The sequence below is a fragment of the Salmo salar genome, chromosome 03, assembly GCF_965601325.2.
Source record: "Salmo salar chromosome 03, fSalSal1, whole genome shotgun sequence".
Lineage (NCBI taxonomy): Eukaryota > Metazoa > Chordata > Actinopteri > Salmoniformes > Salmonidae > Salmo > Salmo salar.
In genome coordinates, this window is record NC_138293.1 from 40,593,619 (window position 1) to 40,610,018 (window position 16,400).

Here is a 16,400-nt window from a genome sequence, read left to right on the forward strand (position 1 = left end):
AAGGAAATAAGTAATTTGAAATAAATAAATTAGACCCTAAATCTATGGATTTCACATGGCAGCCATGGGTGGGCCTTGCAGGCCATAGCCCCCCCCCCCCCCCCCCCAATTGGCAGTCAGGCCCACCCACTGGAGACCCAGGCCCAGCTAATCAGAATGATTTTTTCGCCCACAAAAGGGCTTTATTACAGACATAAATACTCCTCAGCATGATGATCCCGCAGGTAAAGATGTTGGATGTGGTCCTGGGCTAGTGTGGTTACAAGTGGGCTGCGGTTGTGAGGCAGGTTGCACGTACTGACAAATTCTCTAAAACGACATTGGAGGCAGCTTATGGTAGAGAAATTAACATTCAATTCTCTGGCAAAAGCTCTGGTGGACATTCCTGCAGTCAGCATGCCAATTGCACGCTCCCTCAAAACATGAGACATCTGTGGCATTGTGTTGTGTGACAAAACTACACATTTTAAAGCGGCCTTTCATTGTCCCCAGCACAAGGTGCACCTGTGTAATGATCATGCTGTTTAATCAGCTTCCTGATATGCCACACCTGTCAGGTGGATGGATTATCTTGGCAAAGGAGAAATGCTCACTAACAGGGGTAGAAACACATTTCTGCAAAATTTGAGAGAAATAAGCTTTTTGTGCGTATGGAACATTTCTGTGATTTTTTTTTATTTCAGCTCATGAAACATGGGACCAACATTTTACATGACGCGTTTATATTTGTGTTCAGTGTACATTCATGCTTGCTAATGCATGAAATCATCCATACCTGACACAAACACACACACAAACCGGCACACACAAACTCCCCCCCCCCCCACCACACACTGATGTAGATGACGTGGGGGAGAGGATGCTTTCTATGCGTGCTTCCATGGAGGCCATGCCCAGGCCAGTGTACAAGAGCGCAGTGGATAAGAGGTAGAGGAAACAGTACGCCCCCAGACACGTCCAGCAACGCCAGTACCTGGGACAGGATGTGCTGATCTGAGGGGACACAGGAGCAGGGCAGGAAACCACACAAGGAAACACAATACAGACCAGTCATTTTACTACAACACAATACACCTATCAGCACATAATATATACTACAACCTGTTATTACAGCTACTTGTAGCAGTTTCCGTCAATAATAGTTCAATTAAGATTAACAGATTCCCTAACCCTAGTCCTAGAGATTTACAGGGTGGGCTGGGCTTTTGATAGATAGACATTTTCCTCAAAGAGTATAATTAAGCAATAAGGCCCGAGGGGGTGTGGTATATGGCCAATATACCATGGGTAAGGGCTGTTCTTAGGCACGATGCAACACAAACCCCTGAGGTGCCTTATTGCTATTATAAACAGTTTACCAACAGAAGTAGAGCAGTAAAAATAAGTGTTTTGTCATACCTGTGGTACAGACACAGATCCTCAGGGACCAGCTTGATGACGAGCAGCATGAATGCCACAGAAAAGCAGCAAGGAGAAGAGGATAGTGGGTCGCCGGGAACGTCGATTCAGAACCCAGGAGCTCATGTAGGTCACGATCTTGTTAGTGCCAAGTTAAAGTAGTTGAGGTAGGAGTCGCCGTTCATGTTGGTGGTGTTGAGGGAGAGACTAGAAAATCATGGAGTTCACTGCCCTGGGGGAGAGAGGGTCAGAGAGAGAAAGGGAAAGAGGGTGAGAAGAGAGAGGGAATGAAAGTCATGGGATGGCCATGCAAAATACAGATTGGTGAACTGATGAGCATGTAGATAAGATATGTTTTCAGTTTCAGATGATGGTTAAGGATACGGTTTGTGTGGTTGAAAATGTGGGGTTAAAAAGCATCATTTCTGTCTTTTCTAGCATTACCAGATAGTGACAACCATGAACCCAGTCGAAGTGGCCCTTACCAGAGCATGATGTTGAGGATGGAGATGTTTCTCATGTCAGTGGTGCGGCTGAGGTCTAGGAAACCCCTGCTTCTGCTCTCTACCACTGCTCCTTTGCGAAACACAAGGAGGACACAGGATTCAACACTACACAACGCTAAATAATAGGTTACTGAGATCATAGACATAAATCAAGTGTGTTGCTGTTGGGCTGGAACAAAATACTTTACACTCTGCAAAATGACCCGGTTATTACCATCATTATATATAACAGTACTTTTGTGTGTGCGCATGTGTGTGTGGGGGTTCTGTCTGTCTCTAGGGGAATCTCCTCGCTGGCTGCTGCTGCAGGGCCGGGTAAAGGAGGTGGAGCTTGTCATCCAAAATGCTGCTAAGAAGAACCGACACACCTACACACACACACACCTTTTTTCTCCATGAATTTACAGGACTTTTGGGGGAGTAATCCTATTTTTAACTCCTAACCTTAACACCAAACCCTAAACCTAACTCTAAAGCCTAAAACAGCATTTTAACAAATTTAGGACTAGGAAAAAGTCCAGACTTTTCCAAAAAAAAAATCCTGTCAGGACATTCTGTTGACTTGTCAGGACATTCTGGTCCTGATAACGTAGGAAAACATGTATAAACACACACACACACACACACATGCTGAATTTCCAGAATTGCACAGAAGTTCTGCTGTTGTGGTAATTGTGAGACATTCCATACTTGGGAGTCCTTCATTCTGAGCACTTTTTACCCCCATCCTACATACTTACCAGACATACCAGAACAAGTTAGTGGCCTTAATCTAGAGGACTTCATCTAGAGTCCTTAATCTAGAGGCCTTAATCTCGGGGCTGAATCTTGCATTGTGAAGAAATGGGAAAATAATTCAGGGGCAGCTAATTCAGGGGCAGCTGTAACGATCTAGAATTTGAATCTTGGAATTTGTGTGTGTAGCAAGATTCAAATTCTAGATCGTTACAGCTGCCCCTAAATTAGCTGCCCCTGAATTATTTCCCCATTTCTTACATTTTAGTCATTTAGCAGCGGGGACTGAGCACCTCTCCTCCGGGCCATAACCCTCCCAGTCAACGAGGTACTGGAATCCCCTGCTCTGTGGTCGAATCTTCAGGAGGCGCCACACTGTGTACGCCGGTTGGCCGTCAATGAGACGGGGAAGGGGGGTGGGCCTGGAAACAGGGGACAAAGGGCTGTTAGACATAGGTTTAACTCTAGACACATGAAAAGTGGGATGTAAACTCAGCAAAAAAAGAAACGTCCTCTCAGTGTAAACTGCGTTAATTTTCAGCAAACTTAACATGTGTAAATATTTGTATGAACATAACAAGATTCAACAACTGAGACATAAACTGAACAAGTTCCACAGACATGTGACTAACAGAAATTGAATAATGTGTCCCTGAACAAAGGGGGGGGGGGGTCAAAATCAAAAGTAAGTCAGTATCTAGTGTGGCCACCAGCTGCATTAAGTACTGCAGTGCATCTCCTCCTCATGGACTGCACCAGATTTGCCAGTTCTTGCTGAGAGATGTTACGCCACTCTTCCACCAAGGCACCTGCAAGTTCCTGGACATTTCTGGGAGGGAATGGCCCTAGCCCTCACCCTCCAATCCAACAGGTCCCAGACGTGCTCAATGGGATTGAGATCCGGGCTCTTCGCTGGCCGTGGCAGAACACTGACATTCCTGTCTTGCAGGAAATCATGCACAGAACGAGCAGTATGGCTGGTGGCATTATCATGCTGGAGGGTCATGTCAGGATGAGCCTGCAGGAAGGGTACCACATGAGGGAGGAGGATGTCTTCCCTGTAACGCACAGCGTTGAGATTGGCTGCAATGACAAGCTCAGTCCGATGATGCTGTGACACACCGCCCTAGACCATGACAGACCCTCCACCTCCAAATCGATCCCGCTCCAGAGTACAGGCCTCGGTGTAACGCTCATTCCTTCGACGATAAACGCGAATACAACCATCACCCCCAGACAAAACCACGATTCCTCAGTGAAGAGCACTTTTTGCTAGTCCTGTCTGGTCCAGTGACGGTGGGTTTGTGCCCATAGGCGACGTTGTTGCCGGTGATGTCTGGTGAGGATCTGCCTTACAACAGGCCTACAAGCCCTCAGTCCAGCCTCTCTTAGCCCATTGCGGACAGTCTGAGCACTGATGGAGGGATTGTGCGTTCCTGGTGTAACTCGGCAGTTGTTGTTGCCATCCTGTACCTGTCCCGCAGGAGTGATGTTCGGATGTACCGATCCTGTGCAGGTGTTGTTACACGTGGTCTGCCACTGTGAGGACGATCAGCTGTCCTTCCTGTAGCACTGTCTTAGGCGTCTCACAGTACGGACATTGCAATTTATTGCCCTGGTCACATCTGCAGTCCTCATGCCTCCTTGCAGGATCCCTAAGGCACGTTCACGCAGATGAGCAGGGACCCTGGACATCTTTCTTTTGGTGTTTTTCAGAGTCAGTAGAAAGGCCTCTTTAGTGTCCTAAGTTTTCATAACTGTTTCCTTAATTGTCTACTGTCTGAAAGTTGTTAGTGTCTTAACGACCATTCCACAGGTGCATGTTCCTTAATTGTTTATGGTTCATTGAACAAGCATGGGAAACAGTGTTTAAACCCTTTACAATGAAGATCTGTGAAGTTATTTGGATTTTTACGAATTAACTTTCAAAGACAGGGTCCTGAAAAAGTGACTTTTTTTTGCTGAGTTTATATGGAGGGTACGGGGCAACAGAAGACGAACAGCAGATGGGCTAATGATCTTGGAGATGGGGCAAGGGCTGATAAAACGGGGGGGAAAGTTTGCAGGGAGCCGGAGAAAAGGTGAAGGTCCGCTTGCCGTCGATACCTGGAGATAGTCTTGAGAAGAGCTGACCGGGCTCTCTTCCAGGTACGGCGACAGCGGCGGACAAACATTTGGGCCGAGGGTATGCCGACCTCGGGAGCTGAAACCCAGGGAACACTCGAAAGGCGAGAACCTGGTGGCAGAGCAACGGAGGGTGTTGCAGGCGTATTCAACCCACACGAGTTGCTGGCTCCAGGTGGTGGGGTTGGCGGAGACAAGGCAGCGAAGAGTCGTCTCCAGGTCGATTGGCTCCATTGGACTGAGGGTGGAACCCGGAGGGCAGGCTGGCCGACAACCCATGAGTGTGCAGATTGCCTTCCAGAACTGGGATGAGAACTGAGGACTCCGGTCGGAGACCATGTTCCTTGGGAGTCCATGGATCCGGAAGACGTGCTGCACCATGAGCTGGGCAGTCTCTTTGGCAAAGGGTAGCTTGGGGAGAGAAAGGAAATGGCGGCTTTGGAAAATCAGTCCACTACAGACAGGATGGTGGTGTTGCCATCAGACGGGGTGAGACCCGTGACAAAGTCCAGGGATATGTGAGACCAGAGACAGTGAGGGACAGGCAGTGGTTGAAGGAGACCAGCCGGAGCTTGCCGAGGAGTCTTGTTCTGCACACAGAACGTGCAGGCGGTGGCAAACGCGGAAACGTCCGGAACCATGGTAGGCCACCAAAAGTGTTGCCGCCCAAAGGCCAGGGTCCAACGGGAGCCCGATTGGCAGGTAAGCCTGGAGGAGTGGGCCCACTCCAGGACCGAGGGGCGGACAGCATCAGGAACAAACATCTGGTTGTCTGGGCCCCCCCGGGGTTTGGCTGGGATGCTGTGCCTCACAGACCTGCTTCCCTATTCCCTAGCTGAGTGCCGTCGCCAGACACGAGATGGGAAGGATGGACTCGGGGTCCGAGGCTGTAGCCGTGGGGCTATAGCAGCGTCACAGCATATCCCGCCTGATATTCTTGGATCCCAAATCGGTAGGGAGAGGGAGAAGTTAAACTGTGTGAAAAGCAGCACCCACCTAGCTTGCCTGGAATTGAGACTTTTGGCGGTGCGGAGATATTCCAGGTTCTTGTGATCCGTCCACACAATGAACGGATGTTCCGCTCCCTCCAACCAGTGTCTCCTCTTCCAACGCCATCTTCACCCCGAGAAACTCACGATTGCCCAGTCAGCAGCTGGGGACAACAAGAACGGAACCTTGGGCGAGGTGAGTGCAGACAGAGGGGAAGCCAGGGTGCTGTAATCACGGATAAAGCGGCGATAAAAGTTGGCAAATCCCAGGAAATGTTGCAGCTGCACTCTGGTCATTGGCTGCGGCCAATCCACCACCGCTCTCTCCTTCCCGGGATCCATTTGTACGTTTCCTGCAGCGATGATGTAACCAAGGAAGGGGATGGTGGAGTGATGGAATTTGCATTTCTCCGCTTTCACAAAAAGCTGGTTCTCCAGGAGGCGCTGGAGGACCTGCCGGACGTGGAGCACGTGATCTTGGGCTGAGTGGGAGAAAACGAGCATGTCGTCGAGGTAGACGAAGAGAAACTGGTTCATCATGTATCGGAGAACGTCATTAACCAGGACCTGGAACACAGCGGGGCGTTGGTAAGGCAAAATGGCATGACCAGATATTCGTAGTGACCACTGGCTGTGTGGAAGGCAGTCTTCCTCTCATCCCCGTCCTGTATCCGCACCAGGTGGCAGGCGTTCTGCCCGTCCAACTTGGAGAAAACGGTGGCCCCCTGGAGCGTCTCCAAGGCCGAGGCGATGAGTGGTAGCGGTTCTTCATCATGATGTCATGGAGTCACCGGTAGTCGATGCACGGGCGGGGAGGCAGAAGGACAGATACATCCTGCAGCTAGGGAGTCTTCAATGTAGGTCTCTATAGCCTTGGTCTCCGGACCCGACAGAGAGTACAGTCGTCCCCGGGGCGGTGTGGTGCCTGGGAGAAGGTCGATCCCGCAGTCATAGGATCGGTGCAGAGGAGGTAAAGTGGCTGGGGCCTTACTGAAAACCTCCCAGAGGTCCTGGTACTCCGCGGGAATGGCAGAGAGGTCCAGTGCAACTTCTGAGCCTACAGGAAGATGTCCCAGGGCAGGCTGCGCTGACTTCAGACAATGGGCGTGGCAGAACCGGCTCCAGCCCGTTCTGAGAAGACTTGATTAGCATAAATTGGATAGCCTCGCTTTGCTTCCCTTAAACTAGTAGGTTGATGGGAGTCGTATTGTGGGGGACCCTGCATATAGAGTGCTCGTAACGTCCATAGGAATGGAGAGGGGCTGAGTGGGGATGCCTAGCTCGGACGCCAGGGTAGCGTCCCAAAAAAAACTCTCATCGGCCCCAGAGTCGATGAGTACCCGGAGAGATTTCGACAGGTTCCCCCACAGCAGGATGGCATGGAATGGGGTGCGAGTAAAGGAATAGGAAAAGTTCTCCTTATGGTCCACCAGTGTACTCGCCCCTACCGGTGAGTCTGGTTTTTTAGTGGACAGGAGTACACGAAATGACCAGTAGTCCCGCAATACAGGAAACTCTTTGTGTGAAGCCGGTGTAGACGTTCGACTGGGGATAACCTAGCTCTGCCTAGTTGCATCGGCTTGGGAAAAGGTGAATCGGCAGACTTCTGAGACTCTCGGGGGGAATCGGGTAGCCTCGGGTCCTCTCGGCCATGGAGACGTCGGGGACTTCCGGTATGAGTTGGAATCCTTGGGCGGGCGAGTGGAATCGGATCTCCTCTCCTTCCTACGTTCCCGTAGCCATGCATCGATCCGCATGATCAAGGCAATGAGCGAGTCAAGATCTGTCTGTAGTTCCCGAGCTGCTAGCTCGTCCTTCACTTCCTCCGATAATCCGTGCAGGAACGTGTTGAACAGCGATTCCGGGTTCCAGGCACTCTAATCCGCCAACTTGCGGAAATCCACCACATAGTCTGCCACACTGCGGGAGTCTTGCCAAAGCTGGAGTAACTTCCGGGCAGTCTCTCTCCCAGACAATGGATAATTGAAAACCTTCAACTCCGCCATGAACTCCTCCAGATTGAAGCATACAACCAACTGTTGTTCCCACAAGGCCATAGACAAGGCAAGAGTCCTCCCGGATATCAGCGTGATGAGGTACGCTATCTTCGAGCGGTCCGAGGAGAAAGAGGAGGGCTGCAACTCAATGATGAGCACACTGCGCAAGAAACGCCCGACAGGTTCCCGATTCTCCAGCGAAGCGTTCTGCGGGAGGTAAGTGGGGTTCTCTGGAAACCGGGGTGGCCTTTGTAACATCCCACTGTTGAGATTCCTTATGGTTATAAGAACTGAGGTCGGGCATTTGTATACTTTAGTTTAACTTTACTCAGAAGTATGCTGGCATTACATTGTTCACATGTCCCTCGCACTGTTTGGCTACTTTAAAACATGGAACTGGAATCCCACAGTACAAATACACGGACTGGATTTTGGCATAATGTTCACTACATTACATCCCTCCCTTATTTCAAAATAAAGAATCTTAGGTTGTCACTGCTGGTCAGTATACATTTCACTTGAGATATAACCTTAACATGAACTATTTCACAGTCTTTAAACTTGATTAATTACATTTCTTCAATGAGATATCTTGGAGGTCTTCTATTGGTTCTCATAAAGTATCGAGGGTTTGGATCTGGATATGGGTCTTGATCTGGTTGTTCAGCGGCATGTGGACAAGTGTTCAGGTCGTCCTCTTCTTCAGACAGCTCGGGGTCAAAGTCAAGTCAAAGTCAAAGTCAAGTACTGACGGTGGGAGCTTTTTGAAGAAGGATGAGTTTCTGGTAACCAGACGTCCAGAGCGTGTCACCATTATCTTTGTTTCTCATAACTTTGTAAGGTTTAGGATCGTAGGGAGTCATGAGTTTTCCTTTGACATGCTGACAGCAGAGTGCCTCCTGGTTTGAGTGTGGAGGGTCGTGCTTGGTTCTTGTGGTCAGCAGTCTCTTTCATGCGTTGCTTTCACGTTGGTCAGTGTCACGTAGCTTGGTGTTTGGTGCAACGTGAGGCATTGTGGGAAGTGTAGTGCAGAGTTTTCTGCCAAACATCAGCTCTGCTGGGGTTTGTTGAGTAGTTCCGTGAGGGGTTACACGGTAGTTTCTGGGAAAACTGTAGAGATTTTGTTAACAAGGTTTTCCTTCAGAGTTTGTGGCCATGACAGTTTTCTTGAGTGTTCTCATGAAGCGTTCTGCTTCGGCATTAGCTCTCGGCCAGTAAGGTGTCATCTTTCTATGTTTAAATCCAAGGTAGAGGCTGAAATCTGTGAAGGACTGTCCATTGAAGGGAGGTCCATTGTCCGTTTTTACAATCTCAGGTACTCCAAAGGAGGAGAAAACTTTGTCAAGCTTGGGAATGACATAAGTGGCAGATGTGAACTTTACAATTTCAACTTCCGGATACCTTGAGTATTCGTCAACAACTACAAGTAGGTAGTCACCTGATGGGAAAGGACCGCAAAAATGGCCTGATAGCTAGAAGTATGGACCTTTGGGTAGTTTCGACATAGACGGCGGTTCCATAGGATTTTCTGCAGTGGCAGCTTGACATGCAATGCAGTGCTGAATTGCTTTTCCCACCATGTCATCTATACCTGGAAACCAAACCTCCTCTCGCAGTAGCTGTTTTGTTTTTACAATACCTAGATGTCCTGTGTGAGCTAGGTTGATTGCTTTTTTGTGGAGAGAGACTGGAAGAACGAGCCGTGTTCCTCTCAGGATGACGTTTGCTTGTACATTTATTGTTAGTTCATGTCTCATGCTAAAGAGTGCTTTTAGTGTTGGGAAATCAGCATCTTGTGTGTCACGCGGTGAATCTTGCTACGTTCCTGTGCCAAATATATATATTTGTAATAATGACAATTACAACAATACTGAATGAACAATGAACACGTATTTTAACTTAATATAATACATCAATAAAATCTATTCAGTCTCAAATAAATAATGAACCATGTTCAATTTGGTTTAAATAATGCAAAAACAAAGTGTTGGAGAAGAAAGTAAAAGTGCAATAATGTGCCATGTAAAAAAGCTAACGTTTAAGTTCCTTGCTCAGAACATGAGAACATATGAAAGCTGGTGGTTCCTTTTAACATGAGTCTCCAATATTCCCAGGTAAGAAGTTTTAGGTTGTAGTTATTATAGGACTATTTCTCTCTATACCATTTGTATTTCATATACCTTTGACTATTGGATGTTCTAACAGGTACTTTAGTATTGCCAGCCTAATCTCGGGAGTTGATAGGCTTGAAGTCATAAACAGCGCAATGCTTGAAGCATTGCGAAGAGCTGCTGGCAAACGCAGTAAAGTGCTGTTTGAATGAATGCTTACGAGCCTGCTGCTGCCTACCACCGCTCAGTCAGACTGCTCTATCAAATCATAGACTTAATTATAATATAATAACACACAGACATACGACCCTTAAGTCATTAATATGGTCAAATCCGGAAACTATCATTTCAAAAACAAAACGTTTATTCTTTCAGTGAAATATGGAACCGTTCCGTATTTTATCTAACGGGTGGCATCCATAAGTCTAAATATTGGTGTTACATTGAACAACCTTCAATGTTATGTCATAATTACGTAAAATTCTGGCAAATTAGTTCGCAACGAGCCAGGTGGCCCAAACTGTTGCATATACCCTGACTCTGCGTGCAATGAACGCAAGAGAATTGACACAATTTCCCTAGTTAAAAGAAATTCATGTTAGCAGGCAATATTGACTAAATATTCAGGTTTAAAAATATATACTTGTGTATTGATTTTAAGAAAAGCGTTGATGTTTATGGTTAGGTACACATTGGTGCAACGACAGTGCTTTTTTTCGCGAACGTGCTTGTTAAATCACTCGTTTGGCGAAGTAGACTGTGATTCAATGATAAATTAACAGTCACCGCATCGATTATATGCAACGCAGGACAAGCTAGATAAACTAGTAATATCATCAACCATGTGTAGTTAACTAGCGATTATGTTAAGATTGATTGTTTTTTATAAGATAGTTTAATGCTAGCAAGCACCTTACCTTGGCTCCTTGCTGCCCTCGCATAACAGGTAGTCAGCCTGCCACGCAGTCTCCTCGTGGAGTGCAATCGGCCATGATCGGTGTCCAAAAATACCGATTACCGATTGTCATGAAAACTTGAAATCGGCCCTAATTAATCGGCCATGCCGATTAATTGGTCAACCTCTAGTGTGGTTGTACTGCTGGTTGCACTGTGTCATCAATGTCCAGCTTCACTTGAAAGTCTGAGTTTTCCTATACCTTGGAAGAGGTCCTGGTATTCTTTGGTAAGCTGGCTTATGAATGAACCATCAGCTGGTTCACTTGGAGTGCACAGAGTTGATGATTTTCAGAAGTCCAAAGTTTGTTGCTGTCTGACAGCTAAGTAGTGAGCCATAGTCACCTTTGATTTCATAGAAAGTGGAATCCACCATCTTAGTCTTGGAGCCGACTGGTGCTGTGATTTTTTCCTCTCAGTAGAAGTGGTTCAAGATTAGCCATAAGCAAAGATGTTTGCTTAAGCCTTTTTTAATTCACAGCGGGGCTTTAACTTGTCATATGTGACATCATCAACAACGTTAGCGCTTGCTCCCGAATCAACAATAGCATCCACAGTTGTGTTCATAATGGTAACTGGTTGCGATGGTTTCTGTAGTGTACACACAACATACACATAATCATCATCATCATCATGAGAGCTTGGTGAGGTGTCTTGTTTTTGTGTCTTTTTGTCATCATGTGACTGCACTTTATGCACTTTGTGTTTCGGACGCCATTGGGATCGTTTTTCAGCAAATGGAGGAGTGAACTCTGTGGTTTGTGATCTACAACATTTTTGAAAGTGATTCAACTTTCCACATCCTTTACATTTTTTCCCCCTTGCAGGGCAGTTTGTTTGTCCTCCGTTGTGTGGGAATTTTCCTCCAAATTATTGCATGTTCTGTTTTGACGTTTGTCACTTTCATTTTAGTAACCCTGGCTTTTGTCATATTTTTTTATTTTGTACAGCGCACACTGAACGTTTTTTTGTGATTTTGATTGAGCATTCTCCATGCCTGCGGCTTGTTTATCTGACATCTCTTGTGCTCTGCCTGTATCAAGTAGTTGTTGGAGAGCCATTGAACCATCTTTTAGCGCCATCCTGCGGAGGCGCTTGGAACTGCAGCTTCGTATTATCTGAGACTTGATTTCTTTATCAATACTTGCAAACTCACATGTGGATGCTAATTGCCTCAATCTTGTGTGGTAAGCATCCAAGGTTCCGTTTTCATTTTGTCTTGCTTGTCTGAAAACGTAGGTTTCATATTCTGTGTTGACTTTTGGACAGATATGCATTGAGCTTGGCTACAGCTGTATCATAGTCATCAGCTGTTCCGGTATCTTGCAGTGTGTCAAATATATCGAACACATCCGAACTGCATAGCGTAACAGTAATGCCATTTTCTGTTTGTTATCCGCGATGTCGAATGCCACTAGAAAATTGTTGAATCTGTTGATCCATTTTTTTCCACCTCAAGCCGATTATGCTGGGTTCTGTGCGCACATCAAATATTGGAAAGTTTGGCAAACTAGCCATCGTGGTATTGTAATGTAATGTACGATGTTTGCTAGCTGATTCCAACGTTAGTTTGGCTGTTGTTGCGATCTGCGTTTACTCACGTATGCACGTAGTTCGTCTTGTAAATTGCATTCTTCTCTTGTGTTTCACTCGTCGCCAGTTGTAACATCCGACTGTTGAGATTGCTTATTGTTATAAGAACTGAGGTCGGGGCGTTTGTATACTTTAGTTGAACTTTACTCAGAAGTATGCTGGCCTTACATTGTTCACATGTCCCTCTCACTGTCTGGCTACTGTAAAACATGGAACTGGAATCCCACAGTACAAATACACGGACAGGATTATGGCATAATGTTAACTACATTTACAGTCGGGGAGGCCGCGCTGCTAACAGCCGGGTTACTGAGGGGCTGGGAGGTCACGGTCGTGGTAGGCTGCCTGACAAACAACCCGTGGAACTGCTCAAGCAACGTGTTCAACGCACGGTCATGGTGTTTGGCCAAGTTCTAGAACCCTTCCATAAGACCACGAAGCAACACCTCGTGCCTTACAATGGTGGCTCTTTACTTACTTACTTTATTGTCCCCATGGGGACATTTTGTTGCAGTGTCATGTACACGTTTAAAGTGGCGTTTAAATACAAAACAAAATTGACAATACAACTTTCATAACAGTTACATAACAATAAAAAGAGTCACCTCTGCTGGCCTTACTGAGTCGATAGGAACATTCGCCCTGAGCTATTTAGGAGGGATATCACACCTGGCACAAATGATTGTCTAGTTGTGTTTTTCCTGCTGAGGGGTGCCCTATACCTGCGCCCAGAGGGGAGTAGTTCAAAGTCCGGGTACAGGGGGTGGCTTGGGTCTAAAATGATTTTGTGAGCCTTGCGGAGGGCCCTGACCTTAAAGATCTCTTCCAGGCCTGTCTGTTTGACTCCAAGTACCTTGCTTGCTGTGGTGATAATCCTTCTCAGCATATTTCTCTGGCTGACAGTGGCATTGACAAACCAACAAACAATACAAAAAGTTAAAATACTCGCAATGAAAGATTTGTAAAATGAGTCAGTATAGTACAGTCTTCATTAAAAGATCCCAGCTTTTTGAGAAAGTACAGTCTCTGTTGGCTCTTTTTGTAGATCAGGTCTGTACATTTACTCCACTGAAGCTTATTGTCCAAGAGGACACCCAGATATTTGTATTCCAATACAATCTCTATATTCTGACCTCTGATAGATGTTCCAGAGGTAGGTGTTGTACGCTTCCTGAAGTCTATGCACATCTCTTTGGTCTTGTTGGTATTGAGGACCAAGTGTGATTCCTCACACCACTCTACAAAGTCATCTAGGACCAGGCCATGATGTTCCTCGTCATCGCTGATCAAGGCAGTGTCATCAGCGAACTTAACGAGGTGTCTGTCAGGATGGGAACTAGTACAACTGTTAGTGTACAGGACTGGGGACAAAACACATCCCTGAGGAGAGCCTGTGTTGGTATTGCGTATGTCCGACACGTGGGGACCTATTTTGACTCGCTGTGAGCATTGGCTCAGGAAGTCCAACAGCCACAAAACCAGCCCCCCATCTAAGGAGAAGTCCCGAATGAGTCTCTGTGCCAGAATGTTAGGCTGGATTGTGTTGAAAGCGGAAGAAAAGTCAACAAACAGAACCCTGACATGGGATTTGGCACCCTTTAGATGTCTATAGACCATGTTAAGGAGGGTAAGAATGGCATCATCAACTCCTCTGCTAGGCTGATAGGCAAACTGAAATGGGTCGAGGAGCTTTTGGGTGACGCTGAGAATAGGACTTTTCACAATTTTCTCAAGGCATTTCATTACTAAGGATGTCAAGCCGACAGGGCAGTAGTCATTCAGCACAGAGGGATTAGATGCTTTAGGAATTGGTATAATTATTGGGTTTTTCCACAATACTGGCACGTGTTGCTGGCGAGTGAGGATTGGAAAATGTCTGTAAAAACACCAGCCAATTGTTCAGCACAGTGCTTTAACCCATGTCCTCTTATTTTGTCTGGGCCTGGGCTTTTGTATGCGTTTTACATCCCCTGAGCAACTTTAAAACACCAGACTGTTTAACAACTCTCTCATTGGGAGGAGACGGCGTTGCGGAGCTGGTTCGAGTCTGCTGGGACCGTCATGGCGGGTTCGTGCTGTCAAGGCTCAGGAGAAGACCCAGATGCAGACAGTTTCGAAGTAAAAAACGTTTATTACAAAAACAGGGGGGCAGGCAAACGACAGGTCAAGGGCAGGCAGAGGTTAGTAATCCAGGGTGGTGTAACAAGCTCAGGGCAGGCAGAATGGTCAAACCCGTGAAACCAGGAACTAGAGGAAGACAGGCACATGGGGAAACCGCTGGTTGGCTTGACGAAACAAAACGAACTGGCAACAGACAAACAAAGAACACAGGTATAAATACACTGGGGATAATGGGGAAGATGGGCGACACCTGGAGGGGGGTGGAGACAAGCACAAAGACAGGTGAAACAGATCAGGGTGTGACATAATAGCCTTCCCCGTAGCTCAGTTGGTAGAGCATGGTGTTTGCAACGCCAGGGTTGTGGGTTCGATTCCCACGGGGGGCCAAGTACAAAAAGAAGAAAAAAAAATTGTATGAAATGTATGCATTCACTACTGTAAGTCGCTCTGGATAAGAGCGTCTGCTAAATGACTAAAATGTAAAAAAAAAAAAAAAATGTAAATGTAAATAATGAAGTAACTCAGCAACTCAGTTCAATATGAATTCAATTTAGGATCATAACCGTTCATCATAATTATGACAATGCAAATAAATTGATCAGTTATCAATTATTCAATCTATAATCTCAATCAATTTGATCTCAGGATTATCAATTTAGCAAATAATAATTCTGTTTCATATTTCATACTTCCAGGTTTGTCTTCACATGCACATATCATTTAGTTACATTTTAACCATATATCAATGGCATAATTGTCCCGTGATGATCTGCAGGGCTATGATCATTGTCCATTGATATAACACAACAGGTTTGCAGCGTGCGCACTAAGCCACGCTCCGCGGTAATCACTCACCATCACAGAGGGATGTAGAAAAAGCCAGGTATAGCGAAGGCGACCAGCAGCATCTTCCAACCGCGTATGAAGTAGGCGAAGAGAGCGAGGCAGGTGTAGCCAAGCCGAAGGCCACACTGTGGCCCAGGATGGTGTAATTCTCGCAGTCGACTTCCCCAGGGTTTCCGACACTGAACCAGGACCACCAGACAACACATTACTAGGCCCAGGAGTTAGTTTCTCCTGACAAGCAAAGACTCTGTGCCCTGGTTATAGCCTATGGCTAAAGCCTATAACTATTATTACTGCTGTACATTTACATTTTTACATTTAAGTCATTTAGCAGACACTCTTATCCAGAGCGACTTACAAATTGGTGCATTCACCTTATGATATCCAGTGGAACAACCACTTTACAATAGTGCATCTAAATCTTTTTTTTGGGGGGGGGTTAGAAGGATTACTTTATCCTATCCCAGGTATTCCTTAAAGAGGTGGGGTTTCAGGTGTCTCCGGAAGGTGGTGATTGACTCCGCTGTCCTGGCGTCGTGAGGGAGCTTGTTCCACCATAGGGGTGCCAGAGCAGCGAACAGTTTTGACTGGACTGAGCGGGAACTGTGCTTCCTCAGAGGTAGGGGGGCCAGCAGGCCAGAGGTGGATGAGCGCAGTGCCCTCGTTTGGGTGTAGGGACTGATCAGAGCCTGAAGGTACGGAGGTGCCGTTCCCCTCACGGCTCCGTAGGCAAGCACCATGGTCTTGTAGCGGATGCGAGCTTCAACTGGAAGCCAGTGGATGGATCACCACCACCATCGCAAACCATTCAGGATGGTTGGGGTATGTATTATACGTGAAGACTGTTTGTAGTATGCAGTATAATAACTTCCTGTGTTTGGTATTCTGACTTCTATGTACCTCTGCTGTGTAGCCTATTTGAGAACACAATTGGCAATCCTGTACTGTTAGAAGCCCCCGGTTTTTAACTGGAGCATTCAAAGAGGTTGGGCAGGAAAATGAATGTCAATTGGCTGTATGACACTG

At 46.6% G+C, this 16,400-nt stretch overlaps 1 long non-coding RNA gene across 4 annotated transcripts; it reads right to left on the minus strand.

The window, feature by feature from the left end:
- Nucleotides 1-108: 108 nt before the first annotated feature.
- On the minus strand, nt 109-12,783 carry LOC106599995 (uncharacterized). Of its 4 annotated transcripts, none has more exons than XR_006769131.2 (5): nt 12,416-12,783; nt 2,901-3,061; nt 1,884-1,968; nt 1,399-1,630; nt 109-993 (listed from the first exon to the last, which is right to left on the minus strand). It is a non-coding gene; the product is annotated as an uncharacterized LOC106599995 (long non-coding RNA). The 4 variants fall into 4 exon arrangements; XR_014391902.1 differs by lacking the exon at nt 12,416-12,783 and adding an exon at nt 10,778-12,401 and having other exon boundaries at nt 1,884-1,974; XR_001327648.3 differs by having other exon boundaries at nt 110-993; nt 1,884-1,974; nt 12,416-12,778.
- Nucleotides 12,784-16,400: the final 3,617 nt, after the last annotated feature.